At 41.4% G+C, this 24891-nt stretch overlaps 1 protein-coding gene and 1 long non-coding RNA gene across 2 annotated transcripts in view; one reads left to right on the top strand and one right to left on the bottom strand.

The window, feature by feature from the left end:
- LOC132394233 (uncharacterized) overlaps positions 1-24891 on the top strand; it is a 112697-nt gene that overhangs the window by 78217 nt on the left and 9589 nt on the right. Inside the window, exon 2 of the long non-coding RNA XR_009512226.1 lies at positions 21439-21652. This is a non-coding gene — a long non-coding RNA (uncharacterized LOC132394233). The remainder of the gene's footprint in view (positions 1-21438; positions 21653-24891) is intronic.
- Positions 1-24891, bottom strand: part of LOC132394232 (neuromedin-K receptor-like) — a 67995-nt gene that overhangs the window by 42611 nt on the left and 493 nt on the right. The gene's annotated exons all lie outside the window — the stretch shown is intronic.

A 24891-nucleotide genomic window follows, 5' to 3' on the forward strand; every position in this document is an offset into this window, starting at 1 on the left:
ATTCATCTTCTACTCACTTACTATTTACAGTAACAGAAATTTTGACCAGGGGTGCCCAAACTTCTGCGTGCCACTGATATTGGAAAACTGGACATCAGCCAGTAGAACACTGAAAATGCAGAACTATGGATTAAGGATTATGGGAGAGATGAACTGAACCAGGATAGCCTTTATAGAAGTGATAGTAGAAGTTTAGTGACTGAGCAGATATAGTCATTGGAGGAATAAATGCAACAAGATTGTGACAGCTTCAGCCAGTCACCAGGGAGGAGGGTGACTGGTGGCTGGGGAGCAGAAAGAAAGAAAACAATATTATATTATTGTGAAGATTTTTGTTGACTTAAATTGCTTTAAGTTTGTTAAGGTATTTTAGAAGTGTTGACATTGTAGTTTTACAGAAGAAATATCATCCAATAATCTGTCCTGGTGATACTGGCTGAGGAATAATTTTCAAATCAGTGTCACGAGACTCTTACTTGAGGGCGGATGTAGCTCTGAAAGATGACATCTGGCGTTCACGTGTTAATCTAGATTTTAAGTCAAAGTCTTTTGAATAGTGTTCAAATCCATAATGCCCAGACTCAAAGCCAAGGCTGCAGCTCATTGAGACCCTGTCCAATACTATTCAACTGATAAACTGACCAAAAAGATCTGTAAGTGACATCAATATTCGGAGGGTCAGGCAAAATCTGTGAAGGGTTCAGTTCCAAAGAAAGGTTATCAAACTGAAACATTAACTTTATCTCTCTGAAGATGCTGATCTGCTGAGTGCTTCTTTACTCTCCTGTAAATTCTGCGAGTTTCTTTATTCTTTATGCAAGAAAATGAATCTCAAGATAGTATATGACGATGTATACAAATTGTACCTAGATCATGGATTTACTTTGACTTTCACTTTGCTTCTAGCATTTTCTTTCAAATTGCAGCATTTATAGGTTTCTGTTTGTAGATGATTTTTTGAAGAAAATGGTAAGTGAAATAACTACTTGAGCAGAAGCTTGGATTGGTAGTTAACACCAGAAATGCAAGTGATTTATAGACTGCAAACCCAGTGACTTTTGTGCACATTCTTAAAGAATGAATAAGTTAAAAACACAATTCTCGCTGCCTGTAGGGAATTGCACAGAAAAGAAGGAAAAGATGCAAATTGTAGATGAATCCAAACTATTTTGCTGCCAGTATTTTATGATGGGACTATGGAAAAAGTCCAAGTGGAAATAATTTTGGAACCATTTGATTAAAAAAAACATAAATTACTTTAAAGAAGCAAGGATTCTCAATAGAAGTGAAGATGCAGCATAACCTAGGTAATCAAAACATAACTCAGAACAGATGGTCAAATTTATCAATCAATAGATCAGTGAATCAGGTCTCTCCAACACAAGAGTTCCGAAATGCTACTAACTGGAACACATACTAGACAGTGCAATGGGGCTCACACCCTATCTGTCGCATTTATTGTTCACCCTCTGCTCAGGTGTTTCTATATTTGATATCTGTTTCTCCATTAGCATTTAACTTTGCACAGAACTCTAAGTTCCAGAAGCAGATGGTTCTAGCAGTGTGGGCAAAGTACGATGTAAATCGGAAGGATTTTCATTAATAAAAATCGGGTGATACAGCGGTGTTGCAGGTAATGCTGCATCTTCACAGCACCAACATCCTAGCTTCAATCCTGATTTGATATTGTCTGTGCCGAGTTTGTCCATTCATCTATTTATCTCCAATACCCAAAGCTGTGCTGATTAGTACATTGGTGGTTGGACGTATTACTCTTTATGTAATAAGTTGCAGGAGTTTAATCTTTTTCAGATGTACTTGCAACATACAAAGCCATTCAGCCCATCGTTTACACCAGCTTTCAGATTAATTCCATCAATTTAGATCCCTTAGTCTAAGTACACCACTGTACAACAGGATGTTTGCCTTCCTAACCAACAGACCTCAGATAGTCAGAATGCACAACTGCTCCCCTTCTCCATCATCCTCAGCACAGCTGTCTCCCAGGGCTGTGTGTTGGGATCATGCTGTACACTCTGCTCACACGTGAATGTACGGCCAAGCACAAGATTCCCATTGTCAAGTGCACTGATGATATCACAGTGGTGGGACTCAGCAATGATGAGCGGGTCTCGAGAGAAAGAGCTCGAGGCCTGCTGTCAGGTATATAGCCTCTTCGTCAATGTCAACAAGACAAAGGAAATGTTTATTGACTGCAGGGAAATTCACACCTTGTTGCATTGGAGCCACAGCAATGGAAACTGCAAATGGTTTTAAACTCCTGAGAGTGAACATTTCATGCAACTTCTCATGGTCCAACAACTTATTCTGCACAGTCAGGAAAGCTCACCAAAGCTTTCTGAGGAAGCTGAACTATGCACATCCATACTCGCATCATTCTACAGACGCACAGTAGAAAGCACCCTAACAAGCTGTATCATTGGAAACTGTTCTGCGGCAGACAGGAAGGCTCAATAACAGGTGATCAAAACTGCCAACTGCATCACTTGTACCAGCCCAGAGGCCATCAAGGACATGTATACAGAAAATCAGAATTGGGTTTGTTATCACCGGCATGTGTTGTGAAATTTGTTAACTTAGCAGCAGCAGTTCAATGCAATACATAATCTAGAAAAAAACAAAATATAATAAATAAGTAAATCAATTACAGTATATGTTTACTCGATAGATTAAAAATCATGCAAAAAAAGAAGTAATATGTATTAAAAAAGTGAGGTAGTATCCAAAAGCTTCAATATCTATTTAGGAATCGGATGGCAGAGGGGAAGAAGCTGTTCCTGAATCGCTGAGTATGTGCGTTCAGTCTTCTGTACCTCCTACCTGATGGTAACTGTGAGAAGAGGGCATGTCCTGGGTGCTGTAGGTCACAAGATCACGAGACAAAGCAGTAGAAGCAGGCCATTCGGCCCATCGAGTCTGCTCCGCCACTCCACCATGAGCTAAACTATTCTCCCATCTAATTCCAATTTCTGGCTTTTTCCCCATATCCCTTGATACCCTGATTAATTAGATACCTCCTCCTTAAACACCCTCAATGATTGGGCCTCCACAGCTGTATGTGGCAACAAATTGTGCAAATCCATGACCCTCTGGCAAAAAGCATCCTGCTTATCTCTGTTTGAAATGGGTACCCTCTAATTCTAATACCGTGTCCTCTTGTCCTGGACTCACCCACCAACAGAAACAGCCTTTCCACATCTACTCTGTCCAACCCTTTCAACATTCGAAATGTTTCTATGAGATCCCCCGTCATTCTTCTATACTCCAATGAATACAGTCCAAGAGCTGACAAACGCTCCTCATATGTTAGCCCCTGCATTACAGGAATCATCCTCATAAATCTTCTCTGAAGTCTCTCCAACATCAGCACATCCTTTCTAAGATAGGGGGCCTAAAACTACACACAGTATTCCAAATGAGGTCTCACCAGTGCCCCATAGAGCCTCAACACCTCCTTACTCATACACTATTCCTCTTGTAAGGTCATTAGTAATGGACGCCGCCTTTCTGAGACACTGCTTCTTGAAGATGTCCTAGGTACTTTGAAGGTGTTGAATAAGGGCCAGTAACATCCTGAAGGATCCCACCCACCCTGTTCATAGATTTTAACCCACCTCTCAGTCAGCTAATGCACAGACACTCCAATGCCTAGCGACACGTTATCAATCTGCATGTAAGTTATATTTATTGTGTTCCATATCATATTGCTTTTTCTCCTGGGCTGCATCAGATCCAGAGTAACAATTATTTTGTTCTTCTTTACACTAGTGTACTGGAAATGACATTAAACAATCTTCAATCATGAATCTTGAATCATGTTCCTCACATAGTACCCCTCACATACTCATCATCCAGACACTCATCCACCATTTAAACCACTAGTTAAATTTGAAACTACCAGTTAAACAGCTTTGGCATGTGGGAGGGAACTGGCGCATGAGGGGGAAGCTCCAGCTGTAACTGGAGGAACATACAACTTCACACATTCAGCACCCAAGTATCCCGCCTAGGTCTCCGAAGCTGTGGTCCATTATATTTCTGCTCCTGTGAGGGAAAGCATATACTTGTGGGCTGAATGGCTTATTCTATGTCAGAAGGAAATGTAATGATCAATAAACCAATTTATATGGAATCAAATGACCTTGCCTGCTGTCTCATGCTGGAAGTATCTACAACCTTGCCAATCCCATTCCCCCTGCTGTCTCGGGACTGGGCGTATCTGCACCCATGCCAACATCCCCCCCAACCCCTGCGGTCTTGGTGCTGGGCATATCAACACCCATGCTAACCCCCTGCCCCTGGGGCTGGGTGTATCTGTACCCACACTAACCCCCCCACCCGTGGCATTCCATCTCTGCTAACAGTCCCTCCCCCCCTCCCTCCATGGTGTTTCTCCCTTGCCATTCTCAACATCCTTTGCTCCCACCAGATTTACAAACTCACTCTCTGCTCAATGTAGACAAATACAATGCAAAAGCCTTGGGCATCCAAGATTTAGATATGTGCCTAAGATTTTTGCACAGTACTGTATATGTCACCGTATATGACCTGAGATTCATTTTCTTGTGGGCATACTCGATAAATCTGTGCGAGAATAATAACCGTAACGGAATCAGTGTAAGACCACACCAACTTTGGTGTGCCTCCAGTGTGCAAAAGATAAACTATAACAACCAAGGTAATGAAGCTTACTAGTTAACTTTGAGGAGATGATAATATTGAATGATGAGCTGTGTCAATAAAGAACATCCTGATGTATGCATTTTTACTGACCAGATGTTTCAGGGTTGAGAGAAGAGCCAATGAAATGGCATCTGCTATGGACCTGTTGCTCCAGTAGTCAAATTGGAGCAGATCTAAGTTGCTTCTCAGGCAGGAGTTGATATGTTTCATCACCAACCTCTCAAAGCACTTCATCACTGTGGATGTAAGTGCTACTGGACAGTAGTCATTGAGGCAGATCACCACATTCTTCTTGGGTACCAGTATACTTGAAGCCTGTTTGAAGTAGGTGGGTACCTCAGACCACTGAAGCAAGAGATTAAAATCTGAGTGAACAGTGCAGCCAGATGATTAGCACTTGGCTAGGTACCCCACCTGGGTCGGGTGCACCCTCCTGACCGCTGCTTGCACATCAGCCTCAGAGATTGAAATCACAGGATGATTGAGTGCTATGGGAGTTGTGATGTTTTCTCCCTATTTTGATGGTCAAAGCGAACATAGAAACATTGAGCTAATCTGGAAGTGAAGCCCTGTTATCCCCTTTGTCACTTGATTCATTATAGAAGGTGATAGTATAGAGACTATAAAAACTATTCAAAGATTGACTATTCAAATAGACTATTCAAAGATTGGCGTTTGAATTCATCCTGCATGGCAGATACACCATTAAGGAAGAAAGCATAAACAATAGTTTGTCCCAGAAAGACTTAACCCCTTATCATCCTTCCTGTCCTAAACAGCCAAGTAAATGAGACGGTCAAAGAACTGGAAGGTCTTTAAAGAATACATTAGAATCAGCACAGATGGCTAAGCAAATATTTAAAATGGATTGTCAAAAAAACATGCCAGATCCTCAATATGATAAAAACAAGGCATGTTTTACAAAAGCTTGAATGATTAATTGTTTGCTTGTATCCTGAGCTAGTTGGATTACATTTTAGAGCTTGTGCGCAGGAGATTAATAGTGCCTGGACTGCTTATTTTGGAGACTGAAGTAACATCTGAGGACTAGTGCAAATGCATCTTCAAATTCCTGGAAGCAAATTGACAATCGAGGTGATTACAGAGTAAGTCTTCTAAACAAAGTGAGAAGAATACGTTAAGCTGTATTTGATACGGTGCTGAAAATGGGGCCCAAATCTCTGGATACAGAAGAATAGAAGTGGAGTCAATTGCTCAATATGAGTATGGGTGCACCTCATGCCTCACCACCCTTCCCATCTACAGAACAGCTCAGATTCCACAAGGACAGAGGAAGAACCTGACAAGCCTTTTTTAACTGAAGGCAGATTTTGGTAGATGCAATGAGCATCATTTTTGATTTAATGAGACATGCCCTATCGGCCCAGTGAGCCCATGACACCCGGTTACACCCATGTAACCATTAACCTCCTAACCCACGTCTGGAAATACAGAAGGAAGCTGGAGAAAACCCACACAGTCATGGAGAGAATGGACAAACTCTTTACAGACAGTGGCAGAATCAAACCTGGGCCAAAACGCTCTTGGAATAAAAAGTGACGTTATCAGTAATGGAAACCGAGATAGTGTAAGGGGTGTAGTAGTTCCAGCTCAGATGGAACTCTTTCTAGGCTCATTGTCCAGCAGCTGTGACCACTGAACCTGCATCTTCCAATTAAAATCAATGGTAAGACAGCGGCATTGCCTAGTAATTGTACACAGCAATCAGCAGAAACACCAACATCTCTAAAGTCACACTTCCTTCCATTACCCAAGGGAAGAAAACTATTCAATGCAGGAGGGAAGGGAATGCTGGAATGTGAAGCAGAATCCATGTTTCAGCTGAGTGAATCTTACCCATCCGGATTCTAAGACTTGAGTCATATACAGCCCCAGCACTTCCCAATCACTTCTGTGCACATTTCTGCTTCTAACCTTGGGAGACACAAGCTTCCATTCATTATTTCCACATATAATATTCCATCTGAAATTTTGCTTGGAAGGTGGAGTATTCTTGACGAAGCTCTTAAATCCTCACAATTTATATCATCGGGTTTTGAAATGTCGCTGCTAAAGTTAAATGAGAGGTTTGGTGAAGTTTAAAAAATTTCCTGGATATGATTGTTATAATATAATCAAAACTAGCAAAGAAATGCCTATTTTAATTAGATATCAAATTTACACAGTTGAGCTTAAAATTAGGAAGGCATATTAGGAGTGGATAGAGCAAGACATTTTAACTATACAACATGAAAACAGACACAACGGTCCATGCCAATTAAGAATTGGTCTCATTTCCCTGTGCTTGGCTCATATCCCTTCATACTTTACCTACTTATCAATATAATTGTCTGAAAGTCTTATAAACATTCCAATTTTTTCCACCTCTACCAATTCTTCTGGTAGCTCATTCCACATATCCATCACTCTGTGTGAAATAACTGTCCTTCATCTTCCCCTTAAAACTTTCCCCTTCTACACACCCTCTGCTTTTGATCTCCCTACCATGGGTAAAAAGGCTGACTATTCCACTTCTCTATGCCATCGTTACATTATAAAACTCTACAATGTCCCACTTAAGTCTCCAATGCGCCAGAGAAAGCAGTCCCAGCCTATTCAGTCTTGCCTTAGTATTCACGCCCTCTAGCGGGCAACATCCTTGTGAATCTTTACTGCATCCTTTCCAGCTTACTGACATCCTTCCTGCATTAGTGACTGCAATACTCCAAATGCAACTCAATCCCTGGCCAATGAAGGAAAGTATGCCAACCACTTCCTTCAACACCCCCCCCCCACCCACCCCCCCCCCCGTCTAACTGTGTCACCACTTTCAGAGGACTGTGTCTCTGCTCTATAATACTCCACAGGGTCCTGCTATTTACTGTCTTATTCATGCCCTGGTTTAACTGACAAAAATGCAATGGCTTACTCTTATCCATATTAAATTCCATCTGCTACTCCTTGTCCCATTTTCCCAGTTGATTCTAGACCCTTTGCCATACTAGATAATCTTTTCACTGTCCCCTATGTCACTATAATTTTGATATCATCTGCAAACTTATTAACCATGCCAATCCATTATCCAAATAGTTAATACATATGACAAACAACAGCGAAGTCAGCACTGGTCCCTGTAGCACACAAGTGGTCACTGGCCTCCAATCTGAATAACCACCTTCTACTAATACTCTGCCTCCATCCACCAAGCCTCCGTTTCTTGTATCCAATTGACCTGCTCACCTTGGACCTCAGATGATCTAACTTTCCTGATGAGCCACTTGTTCAGGAGCTTTTCAAAGGCCTTGCTGAAATCCAAATAGATGATGTCTCCCACCCTGTCCATTTTGATCATTTTGGTCACCTCTTCAAAGTCTTGTTCAAATTTGTGAGACACCATTTATGACTCACAAAGCCATGCTGACTTGCCAGTCAATCCTTGCATTTCCAAATACAGGTGGTGTTGTGTATTTAATATTTGAGTGATCTTGTACATATTGGTTGATTAAACATTCTTGTTCATTTAAATAATTAATTCTGGGTTGAGTGCGATATTACATTAATTTCCTATGTCATCACACTACCAAGTGATAAGTGTATGCATTGCTTAAAGTGAAGATGAAACCAGACCCGCATTTTCAGACTCCCTGTATTAGTTTAATGTTTTGAAGTTACAGAACATAACATTGGCAATGAGGCCAGGATTTTTAAAACAAACCGTTAGAACACAGCGAGACATTCTAACTAACAAAACTGGCCTGGCACAGCCCAACGTGTGGAGAGACAGACTTCAGAAGGAAAGACGCAATCAAACTTTTTAAAGTCTGAAAAACGGAAGAATTCAGGATTCATAAAAAAATTAGTAATGCCTGGCTACTTTGGCAAGGTTGATGAGTTTGATTACACAATGGGTAATTGGCTCATGTATACTGAGCTATTGGAACAGTATGTTGCAACAAATGAAATAGCCAACAAGAAGTGAGTACCAAATTTTCTAAATTCATTTGGCTTAAAGGTATACAGTTTGCTTTGAAGTTTAACTGCTCCAACCAAACCATTAGAAATTAGCTTTGCTGCTATTGTACAATAATACAGGAACACTTAGAACCAAAGCCATTGTTGATTACAGAATGCTTTAGGTTCCATAAGTAGAAGCGAAAAGAAGGGAAGTCCATTTCAGCATACATGGTTAAATTGAAGAGACTGTCTGAGCAGTGTCAGTTCAGTAATGGTCTTAATGATACACTGAGAGATTGTTTAGTTTGTGGAATGTTACACAAAAACATTAAAAAATGGCTCCTAACTGAAGCACAACTTACATTTTCAAGAGAGGTGGAAATCACTGTTTCAATGGAAAGTGCAGATAGAGAAGCAATTGAGTTGCAGTCTGGAATGAAAGTGAGTATAAACTAGCCCTGCCAAACAAATTGTGTTACGATTGTGGCAGAGGCTCACATACACCAAATAAATGCAGATTTAAAGGCAAAACTTGCAGAAAATGCAACAAAGTAGGACACATACAAAGAACATGTTGGGCAGACAATAATAAATGGACTACACAGGGAAGAGAAAATGCTAAAAGTCAAGTTACAGTTTCAAAAAGAGCACTAATCAGTGTATTGATGACAAATCTAATAATGATGAGTGACACAGTATTGTGTAGCCTTGAGATCTACAGTGTGAAAATTAGCAATAACAAGCGATATGGCTTACAGCAGAAGAGAACAGTGAATTAATTAAAACTGAATTAGATACAGATTTAGCTGTTCCAGTCATTCCACAAAATTAGCTTGAACAGCATTTGAAAGATACCAATCTGAAGCCTGCAGATATCCAACATACTAAAGAAAAGGTAACTCCTGTGGGAGTAACAATCCTGCCAGTGAAATACAACATCCACCACGCCACACTGAGTTTGAATCAGATAAAAAAGAAGGACCAGCATTGTAGGGGAGTGATTGGCTGAGACAACTACAACTTGATTGGAGATCCATAAACCAATTACATGCCGCATTCCCTATAATGAAACCAACTGAAAATGAATTAAGAAAAGTACTGGATGGGGTGACAACTTCTCCATGCCAAACACCATGAACCATTGCCCAATAGAGAGCAAATAGTTGTTAGTACCAGCCTCTGTGCCTCCGGTTGGAAAGCATGTTGGACCAAGAAAGGACCATATTGCTCAGAGGAAGTGTGAAAGTGATTAAAGCTGTGGTCCAGCTACACAAGTATTTGTAGGCAACATATCTGAGAAAGCTTTGGATATGTTAAGCGGGCAGTTACATGTGAAATGTGGCTCAGGAAAGTTGCAAGTATTCAGCTTTTGTGAGAACAAAGATCGAGAATCTACTCTGTGTGCATTGATATTATTGCATGAACTTCAAGTGGGAGACAAAAAGCTGCATGTAAAACTAAATGCAAAGACCAAAGCCCAGCTGGATGAATGGAAGGCCAAGAAGAAAAGAGATACGAAAACAGTATTTCTCAGAGTATGTTGTGGATGAGAAAACCAAAGAAGAGATTAGATCATAAGGAGAGCAATAGAAGGAATAATAATAAGAGAATATTCCAGTGAAGTAAATGCACCTTCCCAAGAACAAGATGTACAAACCATAAGAAGAAAAAAGATGGAAGAGAGGGAAGGAAAGAATGTAAATAATAAAGAAGAAAGAGTGAAAGAGAAGAAATGTGAGAAAGAAAAAGAAAAGGATCAAAGTAGACTCAGAGAGAGAAAGGGAGAAGAAAGCTGGTTACCGCTGTTAGAACCACTGCTTACAGTCGCAGAGTCAACTCCTACAACCACAGCCACAAGTCTCGCCTGCCAAGCAGAGTGAACCTCCATGTCAGGAAAGATGTTATCCCACAAGAGCAAGAAATCCTCCACAGCGATTTAATGGGCAATTAAAAAAATTACTATGCAGTGGATGTCTATTTATAGTAATTGTACAATATAATATTTATATAGTTCAAATCCATTCTACGTTGGCTTGGAGTTTACAAAAAGGACTATTTACACCTGAAACCAAGGGGAATCAACATCCTTGTGGGCAGATTTGCTAGAGCTGTTGAGGAGGGTTTAAGTTAAGTTGGCGGTGGATGAGAACTGGAGAGATAGGGCTGAGAACAGGGCATTTGGTATACAAGATGGTGCAGTGTGTAGTGAGGCTGTCAGGAAGGTTAGACGGGTGATGGAGTAGCAGCATATGAAGGCAATTTGGAAAATAAAGGGTGCGTTCTGTTTCAGGTAGATACACGATGCTAGTTCTCTAGAGCCTAATTCAGTTCCTTGTAAGAATAGTATTTTTTTAAAAACTGTAAATTAATTAGAGGTTTTAATTCTCAAAATTAAAATCCAGGTTCTAATTCCAAATTTGCCAAGAAGGAAAAGATTTAAAATCATCCTATTATGTATGAAATTGTTGATTAGTAATAAAACTGTTGACAGGTAAAGTCTGTTTGAGCATTACTGTAAATAAGACTTGGGATAGGGTAATGGATAACAACATGAACACAGTAGGTCTGCCAGTGAAAAAGTCAATTTTTAAAGAATCCTCAGGCTCTCTACCAAAATGTAAAAACTGTTGAAGTATAATAAGGGGCCATGTAATATAAGCTACCTATTAGCTACCTATTATGGTATATCAAATGACTGAGGTTGAACACCAACTCCAAATTACCTAAGTAAATGACATTGCTTACAAAGGAACATGAAAGTTGCTAAGATTGTGGTAACAATGATGGCCCTGTAATCCATTGAGATCAATGAAGTTCATTACATTTAAGTTATTGCACTGGGTCCAAATGGCTTTATACCTGATTATGTAAATATAATGGAATTTTCCCATACAGCCAGTTTGAAAAATTGTTACAATTCAAACAAGGAAGGATCCCAGCTCTTACACTGTAATAAAATGGTCCATGTATCGCAAAATGAAAGTCCTATCAGTATATTGACAATTGGTCTATTACTACAGAATCTATCTTGGATTTACAAGGGTCCTGATCTCAAGACAAAAGCAATTTTCATCAAACTTAGAGAAAACTGTTTAACTAAAGACACACAAAATGCTGGAGGAACTCAGCAGGTCAGGCAGCATCAATGGAAATGAATAAACAGTTGCTGTTTTGGGCCAAGATCCTTCTCCAGGAATGAAATGGAAGGCAGAAGATGCCAGAGTTAAAAGGTGGGGAGAGGGGAGGGAGGCTAGCTAGAAGGTGAAAGGTGAACTTTACTCTGCACCCTGCCTATTCCTGTACTATCTTTGTATACTTTAGTCAGAAACCCACACTCACCAGCTTCTGCTGATCTAAGATGAATAAATAAATTTCTCCAGTTTCTCCTCATAATTGAACTGGCGTCCCTGGCAATATCCTGGTCAATTCTTTCTGCAGCTTCCCTTGTGCAATCACATCCTTTCTATAGTGTAGTAGCCAGAACTGTGTACAATAGTCCAGCTGTAGGCGAATCAAACATTTATACATTGCAAATTGCCTCCATTCTCTTACATACTCTGCCTCTCCTACTGAAGGCAAATAGTCTATGTCATCTTCAACAAATTTTCTACCTATGCTGCTTCATTCAGGATCTATGGATTTGTAAACCATCATAACTTTACTCTGCTATTCTCTCTAGTCTCCTACCGTACATGATAACCTTTGGCAGGTCATGACCTTGTTGGACCTGCAAAAATACATGACTTCACACTTTTCCAGATTAAATTCCATCTGCCAGTGGCCCGCCCAATTTACTAACTGATCAATATCATTCTGTGATGCAAGATTATCCTCATCTTAACCAACAAACCTACTAACATTTGTGTCATTTGGAAATGTATTAATTATACCTCATATATTCATATCAAAATTATTACCATGTATGACAAATGCCACAGCACTAATGCTTATGGTACATTACAGTTCATAATCACTATTACAGTTTGTCTTCTATTATCAACACAAATCTGGAACTAATTTGCCTTAAATTGGAATGGCCAAAGGGATACTATCTACCCTTTCACTCTCCTGATAGTCACTCAATTACCCGTGCCCTGTACATAGGCGTAACTACCTCTTTGTATGTCCAGGAAATCAATCTCTCAGCCTCTGGAATGATCCAGAGTTCATCCAACTCCAGCTCCAGTTCCCAAACAGTCTGTATGATGCTCCAGCTGGATGCACTTCCTACCGGTGTAGTTGTCAGAAATACTGGAGGTCTTTCTGTCTTACCACATCCCAGAAGAGGAGCGTTCCACTGTCTTGACTGTTATTCCCACTGCTCTAACTGTGCAATAAGAATAAAAAGAAAGAAACCTACCAGAAGCTTACCTTAGCCTTGGCCTCTCCTCTCCAAAGCCTCTGCTCCAGTCTTACACTAGCCCACTCCAACAATGACCTCTCTACTTAAACCTAACTGCTTACTTTTGGTTCCTGCCTAATAAGCCAAACCATCTCAAGCTCTGCCAAAATTCCCAACACATGCTGCTGGCTTTTTAAAACTCACCACAACTCTCACCAAAACTCTTGATCACCACATGCAACAGCTTGCTTAATGTCAAGCATCATCAAAATTCCTGACAGGTCCCACTCACTTTAAATCTCATACCCACCACAAGCAATGGCTCACGTGATCTCAAGCTCTGCCGAAGGTTGTTGACAGAACTCATCAATTTCATCATCTTTGCCACTACCTTCCGCCCTAACCTCAGATTCACCTGTGCCAGCTTTGATCTCTCCCTCACCCCCTTACTGCTTTCCACAGTGGCCACTCCTTTCGTGGCTCTTATTTCTCCTCATCTCTTTTCTCCTACCCCCACCCATCCACTGGCACTTTCTTCTGCAAGCATAGGAGGTACCTCTTCACCTCCATCCAGGGACTAAACAGCCCTTCAAGGTGAAGCAGAGATTCAACAGCATCTGTCCCAAATTTTGTAGATGCTCACGATGTGGTCCCTACATTGGTGAAATCAACTGTAGACTAGACGTCTATTTTAGGGAGCACCTGTGCACTTTCCTCAGCAGCCACCTCACGATTCTAGTTAGATGTCATTTCAATTCTTCATCCAGCTTCCATACTGACTTATCTGTCCTCAGCCTTCCCCATTTCTATGGAATAACCTGGTGAAACTTGGAACAATATCATCTCATATTCCAAATTTAGGTAACTCACACCTTTGGTGTTCTCCTCCCACACAAACTCATCTGATCATCTAATTTTCTTCTTTGCTTGGCCACTGCTCCCAGTTACCTCTCTCCCTAGTCAATTTCCATCCAGCCATCATCCCCTTCCAATCTGGTTCCATTATGAGCCTCTGTCCCACCTCTCCCTCATCCTCTGTATACTGGCAATCTCTCCTCAGTCCTGATGCAAGGTCTTGACATAAAATATTAACCTTACACCTTTTGCTTCCACAAATGTTGCTTGACATGCTGAGTTTTTTCAGTCTTCAGTATTTTTGTTCCAAATTCTAACACCTACATTCTTTCAGCCTTGTTATTAAATATCTCTATCATGGTCCCAGCAATTTTCTCCTTTGCTTCCCATAGCATAGAACCATAGAACACTACAGCACAGTACAGGCCCTTCAGCCCTCCATGTTGTGCTGACCCATATAATCCTTAAAAAAAGTACTAAACCCACACTACCCCATTACCCTCCATTTATCTTTCATCCATGTGCCTGTCCAAGAGGTTCTTAAATACCCCTAATGTTTTAGCCTCCACCACCATCCCTGGCAAGTCATTCCAGGCATTCACAACCCTCTGTGTAAAAAACTTACCCCTGATGTCTCCCCTAAACTTCCCTCCCTTAATTTTGTACATATGCCCTCTGGTGTTTGCTATTGGTGCCCTGGGAAACAGGTACTGACTATTCACCTTATCAATGCCTCTCATAATCTTGTAGACCTCTATCAAGTCATCTCTCATTCTTCTATGCTCCAAAGAGAAAAGTCCCAGCTCTGCTAACCTTGCTTCATATGACTTGTTCTCCAAACCGGGCAACATCCTGGTAAATCTCCTCTGCACCCTCTCCATAGCTTCCACATCCTTCCTATAATGAGGTGACTAGAACTGAACACAATACTCTAAGTGTGGTCTCACCAGAGATTTGTAGAATTGCAACATGACCTCTCTACTCTTGAGCTCAATCCCCCTGTTAATGAAGCCTAGCATCCCATAGGCCTTCTTAACTACCCTATCAACCTGTGCAGCGACCTTGAGGGGTGTATGGATTTGAACCCCAAGGTCCCTCTGTTCATCCGCACTCTTAAAAAACTGACCATTAATCCTGTACTCAGTCTTCTGGTTTGTCCTTCCAAAATACATCACCTCACACTTGTCCGGATTGAACTCCATCTGCCATTTTTCTGCCCAACTCTGCAGCCCGTCTATATCCTCTTGTAACCTTCGACCATCTATAGCTCCATCCACAACTCCTCCACTTTTTGTGTCATCCACAAACTTACTCACCCACCATTCCACCTCTACATCCAGGTCATTTATAAAAATCACAAATAGCAGGGGTCCTAGGACCGATCCCAGCGGCACTCCACTAGTCACTGACCTCCAGGCAGAATACTTGCCTTCTACAACTACCCTCTGCTTTCTTCCTTTAAGCCAATTTTTTATCCAAGCAGCCAAGGTTCCACTTATCCCATGCCTCATGACTTTCTGGATGAGTCTCTCATGAGGGACCTTGTCAAATGCTTTGCTAAGGTCCATGTAGACCACATCCACTGCCCTACCCTCATCAATTTCTTTTGTTACCTCTTCAAAAAACTCCATCAGGCTCATGAGGCACGATCTTCCCTTCACAAAGCCATGTTGACTAAACATGAGCAGACTGTACTTCTCCGAATGCTCGTAGATCCTATCCTTAAGAATCCTTTCCAGTAGTTTGCATACCACTGACATAAGATTCACCGGTCTATAGTTCCCAGGTTTCTCCCTATTACCTTTTTTAAACAAGGGAACTACATTTGCCATTCTCCAGTCCTCCGGCACTTCCCCTGCAGCCAAAGAGGATTCAAAGATCATAGCTAATGCTCCTGCGATCTCTTCTCTCAATTCCCACAACAACCTGGGGTGTATCATATCCGGCCCTGGGGATTTATCAATCTTAATGTTTTTAAGAAGATCCAGCACTTCTTCTTCCCTAATCTCCACATTGTCCAGCGCACAGGCCTGCTCTACTTCGACCTCATCCTGATCAAGGTGCTTTTCACTTGTGAGTACGGAAGCAAAGTATTCATTTAGGACCTCCAAAATTCTCCGCCTCCAGGCACATGTTGCCCTCTTTATCCTTTAGCGGTCCCACCTTCATTGTCATCATCTTCCTATTCTTCACATACGCATAGAACTCCTTGGGGTTCTCCTTAATCCTACATGCCAAGGCCTTCTCATGCCCCCTTCGAGCTCTCCTAAGTCCTTTCTTTAGCTCCTTCCTGGCTACCCTATATTTCTCATAAGCTCCTCCTACTTCCTGCTTCTTATATCTAACATATGCTTCCTTTTTCCTCTTGACGAGTTGCCTCACATGTTTCGTCAGCCACGGTTCCCTTTTCCTCCCATTTTTTCCTTGCCTCAGTGGGACAAACCTATCCTGAACCCAGCTCAAGTGGTCCCTAAACTTCTCCCATATTACTTCTGTGCTTTCCCCTTTGAACATCTGTTTCCAATTTACTCTCACTAGTTCCTGCCTCATCCCTTCAAAGTTAGCCCTTCCCCAATTAAGCATTTTACCATTTCATCTGATTTTATCCCTTTCCATAGCTATGCTGAAGCTAAGGGAGTTGTGGTCACTCCTGGTATCACTTGTGGTCAGCATCTGGGATCTTATTTGGCCTTGGAGACTTAGCACTTTTATTCCTGCTGAGACATCTGAATTCAAATGAAGTTGTCAACTTAAATTGAAAAAAAATTAAAAGTCTTACATGCATAATTATTTGCATTGCTTAATGCCATATAGTATTTTGGTGAATGTAATTTGCATGGGATCCTAGGGGACATTGCTTTGTGGATTCAGAACTGGCTTGCCCACAGAAGGCAAAGAGTGGTTGTAGACGGGTCATATTCTGTATGGATGTGGGTGACCAGTGGTGTGCCTCAGGAATCTGTTCTGGGACCTCTTCTCCGTGATTTTTATACCTGGATGAGGAAGTGGAGGGGAGGGTTATTAAATTTGCTGATGACACAAAGATTGGGAGTGTTGTGGATAGTGTGGAGAGTTGTCAGAGGTTACAGTGGAACATTGATAGAATGCAAAACTGGGCTGAGAAGTGGCAGATGGAGTTCAACCCAGATGAGTGTGAGGTGGTTCATTTTGGTGGGTTCAATATGATGTTAGAATATAGTATTAGTGGTAAGACTCTTGGAAGTGCAGATGATCAGAGGGAACGGGCTCTGAGTCCATAAGACATTCAAAGCTGCTACCCAGGTTGACTCTGTGGTTAAGAAGGCATACGTGCATTGGCCTTCATCAACTGTGGTATTGAGTTTAGGAGCCAAGAGGTAATGTTGCAGTTATATAGGACACTAGTCAGACCTAACTTGGAGTACTGTGCTCAGTTCTGGTCGCCTCACTACAGGAAGGATGTGGAGACCATAGAAAGGGTGCAGAGTAGATTTACAAGGATGTTGCCTGGATTGGGGGGCATGCTTTATGAGAATAGGTTAAGTGAACTCAGCCTTTTCTCCTTGGAGTGCAGGAGGATAAGGGGTAACTTGATAGAGGTTCTTAAGATGAAGAAAAGAATTGATCATGTGGATGGTCAGAGGCTTTTCCCCGGGGTTGAAATGGCTAACATGAGAGGGCACAGTTTTAAAGTGCTTGGAAGTAGGTACAGAGGAGATGTCAGGGGTACTTGTTTACGCAGAGAGTGGTGAGTGTGTGCAATGGGCTGCCAGCAACAGTAGTGGAGGCAGATACAATAGGGTCTTTTAAGAGACTCCCGGATAGGTACATGGAGCTTAGAAAAATAGAAGGCTATGGGTAACCCTGAGTGATATCTAAAGTAAGGATGTTCAGCACAGCATTGTGGGCTGAAGGGCCTGTGTTGTGCTGTATGTTTCTTAGAATTTTAATTAAGACTATTTAAAATTGTTTATTCCTTTTCCTCTCCACGATCTTTGTCTGTATTTTGTGCTGTTTCAGTAAAGCAGCCAGCATCCACCCTGGACATTCCCTCTTCGCCTATTTCCCACCGGGAAGAAGATACAAAAGCCTGAAACCATATAACATCAAACTCAATGACAGCTTCTTTCAGACTCTTCACCTCACAACCTACCTCATTATGATCTTGAACTTTATTATTTAACTGCTCCGCACTAACTCTCTGGATTTGACACTTTGTTCTGTATTGCTACACCTAGGTGCACTGTGTAATGATTTGATCTGTGTAAAGAGTATACAAGACGAGCTTTTCATTGTATCTTGGTACGTGTGACAATAGTAAACCTTGACATTCAAAGGCTGTCCAAAATCCAATACAGGGTTGACAGTTGTCATTTGAGAACTAATCACTATTCACTGCTCACAGATGACACTGAGAACACTTGGTCATAAGGAGTGTGGTCACAAAGCAGCATAGGCACACACCAATGAATAGGTAGGATCAAACCTTTCTACTATACTATATACTCACTCTAATGTAATATGACTGCCAATTATCCTGAGATAGCCCAATATTTTATCGTTCACTTTTGTCATCTTAATCTCCCTTCAATACCCCTTCTCCAAATATTTTGTGTGTCATTGTCCATATTTACCAAATATTGGGATTTCTGGAGCTATGTTCTTTTCTCTCGTTATCCGTCAATTTTACCCCAGGATACTTGTCATCAAAGTTGTATCACTGCTCTATTTTGTGATTTTGTGTATTTTTCCATATTATGGACAAAACCAACTTGTGGATGTCTCCATGCGTAACCTGAAAATGACAAATACCTGCAATAAGTGGGTTATGAAGAATGGCTGGAGAGGCTCAACTTGTATCTTTTGCAGTTCAGAAGAGTGACAAGTCATTTGATGGAGACAAGATCCTGAGAATGCCACATCTCAGAACTTCCTTTCAGCCATGGGAAAACGACATCTCAAGAGCTTTCTTCCAAGTTGCTCAGCACACTAATGTAAATATAAGTATTTTATATACACAGACTTAAATTTTGACAAGTCCACTGGGTACAGTAGCTGTAGCTTCACAGTATTGTAATGAATGGAGCTAATAACAGCAAATTAGCATCCCTGCCTCGATGCAGTGATACAAAATCATGATCCCAGGGTGAATGACAAGATGTTTCCTTATGTAGTGATCATCCATAAATCATGTTTAAAAACAAGGCATCGACCACTATAAGCAAATTAGGCCATTTCTTTTTCTGTGAAGATGCTTGTAAATCTTGGAACTATTTTACCCCAAAGAATGGTGAAGTCAGAATTTTTGCACAAAGGGTTATCAAACTACCTCAAGCAGATGGGAATGCAATGCAGAATTGAGCTTCTAGTCAGATCAGCCACAATGATCCTTTTAGATGGAAGAGAAATCAGACTCGAAGGATCAACTGGACTACAATCTCTTAATTCAGACGTTTCTATGAAATCAAGCATGTTTTTAACTGGGTCACTAAGTGAAAATTATGATTAACAATTCATTGCTCACAAAAGCTGCTAGAATATATTTTAATTACAATTCTCTCCATTAAATGTTCCAAAGAATTATTAAATGAGAAAAATATCATTTCAGTTTCTATGTTAATGTAGCATACATTACATTAGTATTTTACTGATAATATATGAAAAGTTAATTAAAATTTGCCCTTCATGATTTTAGTCTGTGAATTCTTCATTCACTTTGGTTACTTCATTGATGATGGAACCAAGAATCTGATGTCCAACAGCAATCAAAATGTTATAAATGGGAAAGTGAATGAACTTTGCAGACAGCTTTCTTCAAAACAGTAGTGACTGTCTTTGTTCTATAGCTGAACAAATAAATCCAGGGCAATTTCAAGACAGTTGTTTTATGAAAGTAGGATATACATGTCTCAGTAGAGAAATATAGCAAGGGATTAACAAGGACATCTGTTACCTTGCTGTGAATTTGCCCCTTCCCCCTCCAACCACTTGCAGTAATGATACACAGCACTATGTATGGCAAAGATTTAAATCTTGTACCTTGACAGCTTTGAAGCATCAACTAAGTGGAAGCTGTTTTGCAACCAGTTATTTATGCTAAAGAATATTGTAATTTGATGACCCATTTCCTTCTCTGCTGCTCTCAGTTAACAGAGTAGTATCATTTGCTAAAGTAATTGTTTTATTATATTGCAACATTGCTTCCTGCTTGGGAATTTCTTCCCAAGAGTCTTGCACAGACGTTGCACATTTTATGTTTATTTATTAGACATAAAATAAAGAATGCAAATATTATAGCTAATAGATTTACTTGGCTGGGCAAAATTTAAACGTGAAATTGTACCAACTAGCTGCCAGTTGTTACACACAACTGTTGATAAATTGAGAGATTTTCTGCAATTTATTGATCTGAAGTTGTGTCGCCATTCCCTTTCAATATAGGTATGTTAACTGTCAGTAGCATTACAAAGTCCAGAACCTACTACTGTGTCATTTACTTTAGGTAAAATTACAGTAAAAGATACAGACTTTGTTCAATGCATGATATACCATGCACAGGCAGGAGACAATGTCAGATTATTGTTGTCACTGCAAGTCTATATTGCATAACTTAACAGCCCAGCCAGCCAAGCTGATAGTTAAATACAAAGCAGAATACTTTGAGGCAGGGTGGAAGAACAAATTATTTGAAACCAGAACTAATCATGAGACACAAGCAATAAATATAATTATGACACTCCACCCATGTTTACTGATTGTTATCACAGTAGCTGAAGACCATGGGATTGGCACTGAGCCTTTAATAGTAAAACAGATTTCTTCGAGCACAAGGAAGGAATTCCTGGATTCTGTTCAAACACTCTGTAATACTGAGGCTAACAATATAGTGATAAGAGTCACAGAGCAATGAAATAGGTCTTTTGCCCCACTTGGTCCATGTCAGCTGTCAGTACCTATCTATACTAATGTCCCTGATGATCACTCCCGTTGTAATGACTCTGATGCACACTCTATCCCATGATGTTTCAAAATACTTCTTAAATGTTGCAGCAATACTTGCCTCAACTAATCTCTCACGACGATGTCAACCATCTTCCTCAAGTCCCCCTTTCATTACCATCACTACATTTATTTGTATCAGACAACTCCAACTAAAATCTATCCATCCTCCTCAGCTCTGAAAGCTCCAACTCTTGCAATATTTACAGCCTTTTGAGGTAGGAGAACATATTCTACTGACATTTTTGGGTGAAGTGTGTTTTTATTATTCACTCCATAGTAGTTTAGTGCCATTTAAGATTATTTTGCTGTTTTAAGTTTCCTCAAATTAACCTCCTTGGATCACTGTATTTACTTTACCTACCAATTTTATAAGTCAGCTCTGTCAACTCACCATTTGATAAATTGGTTTTGTCTTTAATTACTAAAATATTCTTTTTCAAGGTAAACGTAATGTTCCATATGGATGATTTTGTTGTCAGATGATGATGCTGATGATGTTACAAAGGGTTGTTTGTTGTTGTCATGGTCCAGTCCGTGAAATTCACATTCCGTTTCATGGTCCAGTCCATGTTCCTTATTCCAGGTTTTCTGGTTTTCCCCAGCTTCTGTTGAGGCAGCTGATTCTCGTTTGGGCTTCAGGATTCAGCCTCTGGCTGCTGGATTGTTCCTGTCTGTATCTCTTCCCTCCTGGAGCCAAGCCTAACTTCGCCTTGCCTGCAATCCTTGTCTTCACTGCTGTCAAGTTCAACCACTGGAGCAAGATAAGGAACTGTCTTTTGTTGTTTTGAACTGTTTTTGTGTCCACAACTTTGCTAGGTAGGTCTGGCCATCTGCTGCTATCTTGTATTGGGAACTGTCTTGTGGTATTCTGCATTCTGTGTAATGAGTCCTGGCCCTATGTCCTGTACCCAAGGAGGGGTCCCAGATGTGTGTTCCATATTCATGTCACTCCCTTGAACCAAGGCTCTGCGTTTCTGTCTCTTCCTTGACTAAGTCAAAGCTTTGGGGTCTCATCTAGTCCTAGCCACGTCCAAGCACCTTGTCCTGTCCAAGCCACGGCTTTGTGTTCTTGCCTTGTCCATGTGCCTTGCCCAGCCTGGTGCTGGGATTTCCTCGTCATATGCTGGGGTTCCCTTGTCCTGTCCAGGTGTCTCTCGTCTAGTCCTGTTGCCTCTCCTCGTCCTGTAGCCACGTCTTGACCACGCCTGGTTCTGGATTCTGAGCCTGAGTCAAGACCCAGGTTCTGGGTCCTTGTCCAGTCTCTGGGTCGGAGTCCTAGCCCAGGCTCCTAGTTCCCAGTTCCATGTCCTGATTCCACTATCCTTTTCAAATCCTAGCCCAGACCTGGAATCCTTGTCTCGTTCAGGTCCTGTGTCATGTTCAGTGTCCTTCCTTCCCCACTTTCCTTGCTTCCTTCTCACACCTAGTTCTGTTTCTGGTAGTTCAGTGTCTGTATCTTGCATTTGTGTCCACTTCCAACACCCTTCTGATGACAGTTGTAATATATATGGTGGATTTTCCCATGAATATATTCATCAAGTTACTTACATTTGCTCTCTTTACATTTTCTCTTGGTTCCTTAAGATTGTTATAGTCAGGGGTAGTGGAGATAAGCTCCCACTAACTATTAAATGCTTCCAATGGTGTGCATCTCAAATAGTCTCTGACAACTAGCTGCAGCTCCTGGCCTTCACATGTGGCTTAGCTACTAAGACTTCTACTGACAGGAGAAGTGGCAAAGACTGGTTACTGATGCCAAAAAAGCAGACACTTCGGGCAGATGGGGCTTGTCAGCCATGGTTGGCAGCTCATCTAGGAGAAGGAAATCTCTGATCTTAAACCTCTGCTGCCTCGCAACTATACCCGCTCACGGGGAAGGCTTTGGGAGTAAACATTTTAGAAAAATTTGGAGCTGGAGGACCTAAGGCAGCCCTACATTGAGTTCAACGCTGACTGACAACTCCTGCGACACTGCTGGTGCCAAACTGTATCAGTCTCTGCTGGTCCTTTGGGCTCAACAGCTGCCTGCTACATGGACAACAGCTTGCTCTCCCTGGCTTGCGTATCATGTAGAGAGCTGGAATGCAATATCCAGAGGCCCTCCCCCTTCCTTCCCCCTTCAGCATTCGGTTCCTTCCACAACTCCGTCTCAGTCTGATATCCACACTAATTACTACTTCTCTCAGCAATTCCTCATACAACAGCAAGAGATACAAGCCCTCCATCCAGGGAATGAAAGCTCTCCTTATTCCTGTGCTCAAAGTATGGGGGGAAAAAACAAACATAAATTGAGTGACCTCTTTGCAGAACATTTCTGTTTGGTCTGAAAGGGTGACTCTGAACTTCCAGCTGCTTTCCATTTGAATTCACCATCTTGCTCCATTCTGATCTGCTTTTGATCTCTTACACCATTCTGACAAAGCATTAAATAAATCTGGGGAACAGCACCTAATCTTCCATCGAGGCATATGATAGTCCTTGGTGCTTAACAAGAACTTCAATATTAAACAACCAGCCTTTCCAATTTATGGCAGAGCTGGAGAGTTGTCATGCAAGGTTATCAGCCTTTAAATTTTTGTTCACTCCAGAGAGGCTACCTCAGATACAGAGTATTTCCATTCTTTCCTGTTTATATTTCAGATAAGATCAGCATCCAGTTTCTGGAAACCTTTCCAGATCACTTTTCCTTTGTTTTTATCCCCTTTTCCAAATAATGCAGTTTAGTTGCAACACTTACAAAATGCTGGAGGAACTCAGCATGTTGCCTTCTCTTTCTCTCTCCAATACACACACAAACACATACACACAGTACCACTCACGCACACACTCTCTCACCCAGGTGCACTCACCCAGGTGCACTCATACACACACTACCCCACTCGTTCTCTTTCCCTCCCATGCACACACACACAAACTCTCTCACACACCCTCTCTCTCGCTCTCACTCACACCCTCATACTCTCTCTTTTTCACTCACACACACTCTGTCACTCTCTCTCTCCTGCCTGTCTTTATATCTCCTAAATGTAGTGATTGTTTGATGCCACCATTTCCTCTAGTAGTGAATCCATATATCAACCACTCTCTGTACAAAACTATTACTCCTCAATCCTTCTAAATCTCCTTACTCTTTCTCTTAAAACTACAGCCACTTATTTTTCATACCCACACTGGGGTGGAGGTGGGTAGATTCTAATTATTAATTCTATCCATGCCTCTTGTAATTTTATATACCGGATGTCTATCAGCCCTGATCCTTCAATGAAAACATACCTCTCCTTTCCCCATAACTAAATCACTCAGACTAAGGAATATCCCGGTGACTCTGCCTAGCAATCTCTCCAATGCAATATCCTTCCTATAACGTGGCACGCTGAACTGCACAAAATACTCCAAATGAAGCCATGCTGGTGCTTAGTAAAGTTGTAACCTAACATCCCAAATTGTATGCCACACCTCTGGGCTAGCATGCCATATGCCTTCACCCGTGCTACCACTTTCAGAAAATGACAGACGCGGACTTCCAGATCGAACTGTTCAATCCTTAGGGCTTTGCCGTTTACTGTATATATGTTCTGTCTCCATTTGACAGATCATCAAATATATCACCTCGCATTTCTCTTTCTCTCTCCAACACACAGTTTCCCTTGTCAACTCTTAATCTCTCTCGAATGCCCATGGACTCCACCCTGATTCGTGTTCCTACCCATCTCAGGGAGAGCATGTGGCAGACAGCGCGGGCGGTCCGAACTAACCCTGGGTCACCGCAGCGGAGGCCCCAACCTCTTCCACTCAGGGTCTTGTCAAAGTATCATTTGCTGACGGATTGTAACTTCATCACAGTTAGGGCCACCTAAGCGTAGTGAAAGGGCTGAGGATCGGACAATACTTCAGGATGAAGTTTCGAAAACTTTTTGTCGAGATCACCGAGTTACAAGAATTTCCAACTACCCAACTGTCGTCGGTGTGAATCAGTTAGTGTGCCGTCCGGATAACTGCAGAGCCACCTGAGATCCTCCCTCAGTAGCCCAGGAGGACTGGAATTTTAAATATAC

This window comes from Hypanus sabinus, chromosome 5 (assembly GCF_030144855.1).
Source record: "Hypanus sabinus isolate sHypSab1 chromosome 5, sHypSab1.hap1, whole genome shotgun sequence".
Lineage (NCBI taxonomy): Eukaryota > Metazoa > Chordata > Chondrichthyes > Myliobatiformes > Dasyatidae > Hypanus > Hypanus sabinus.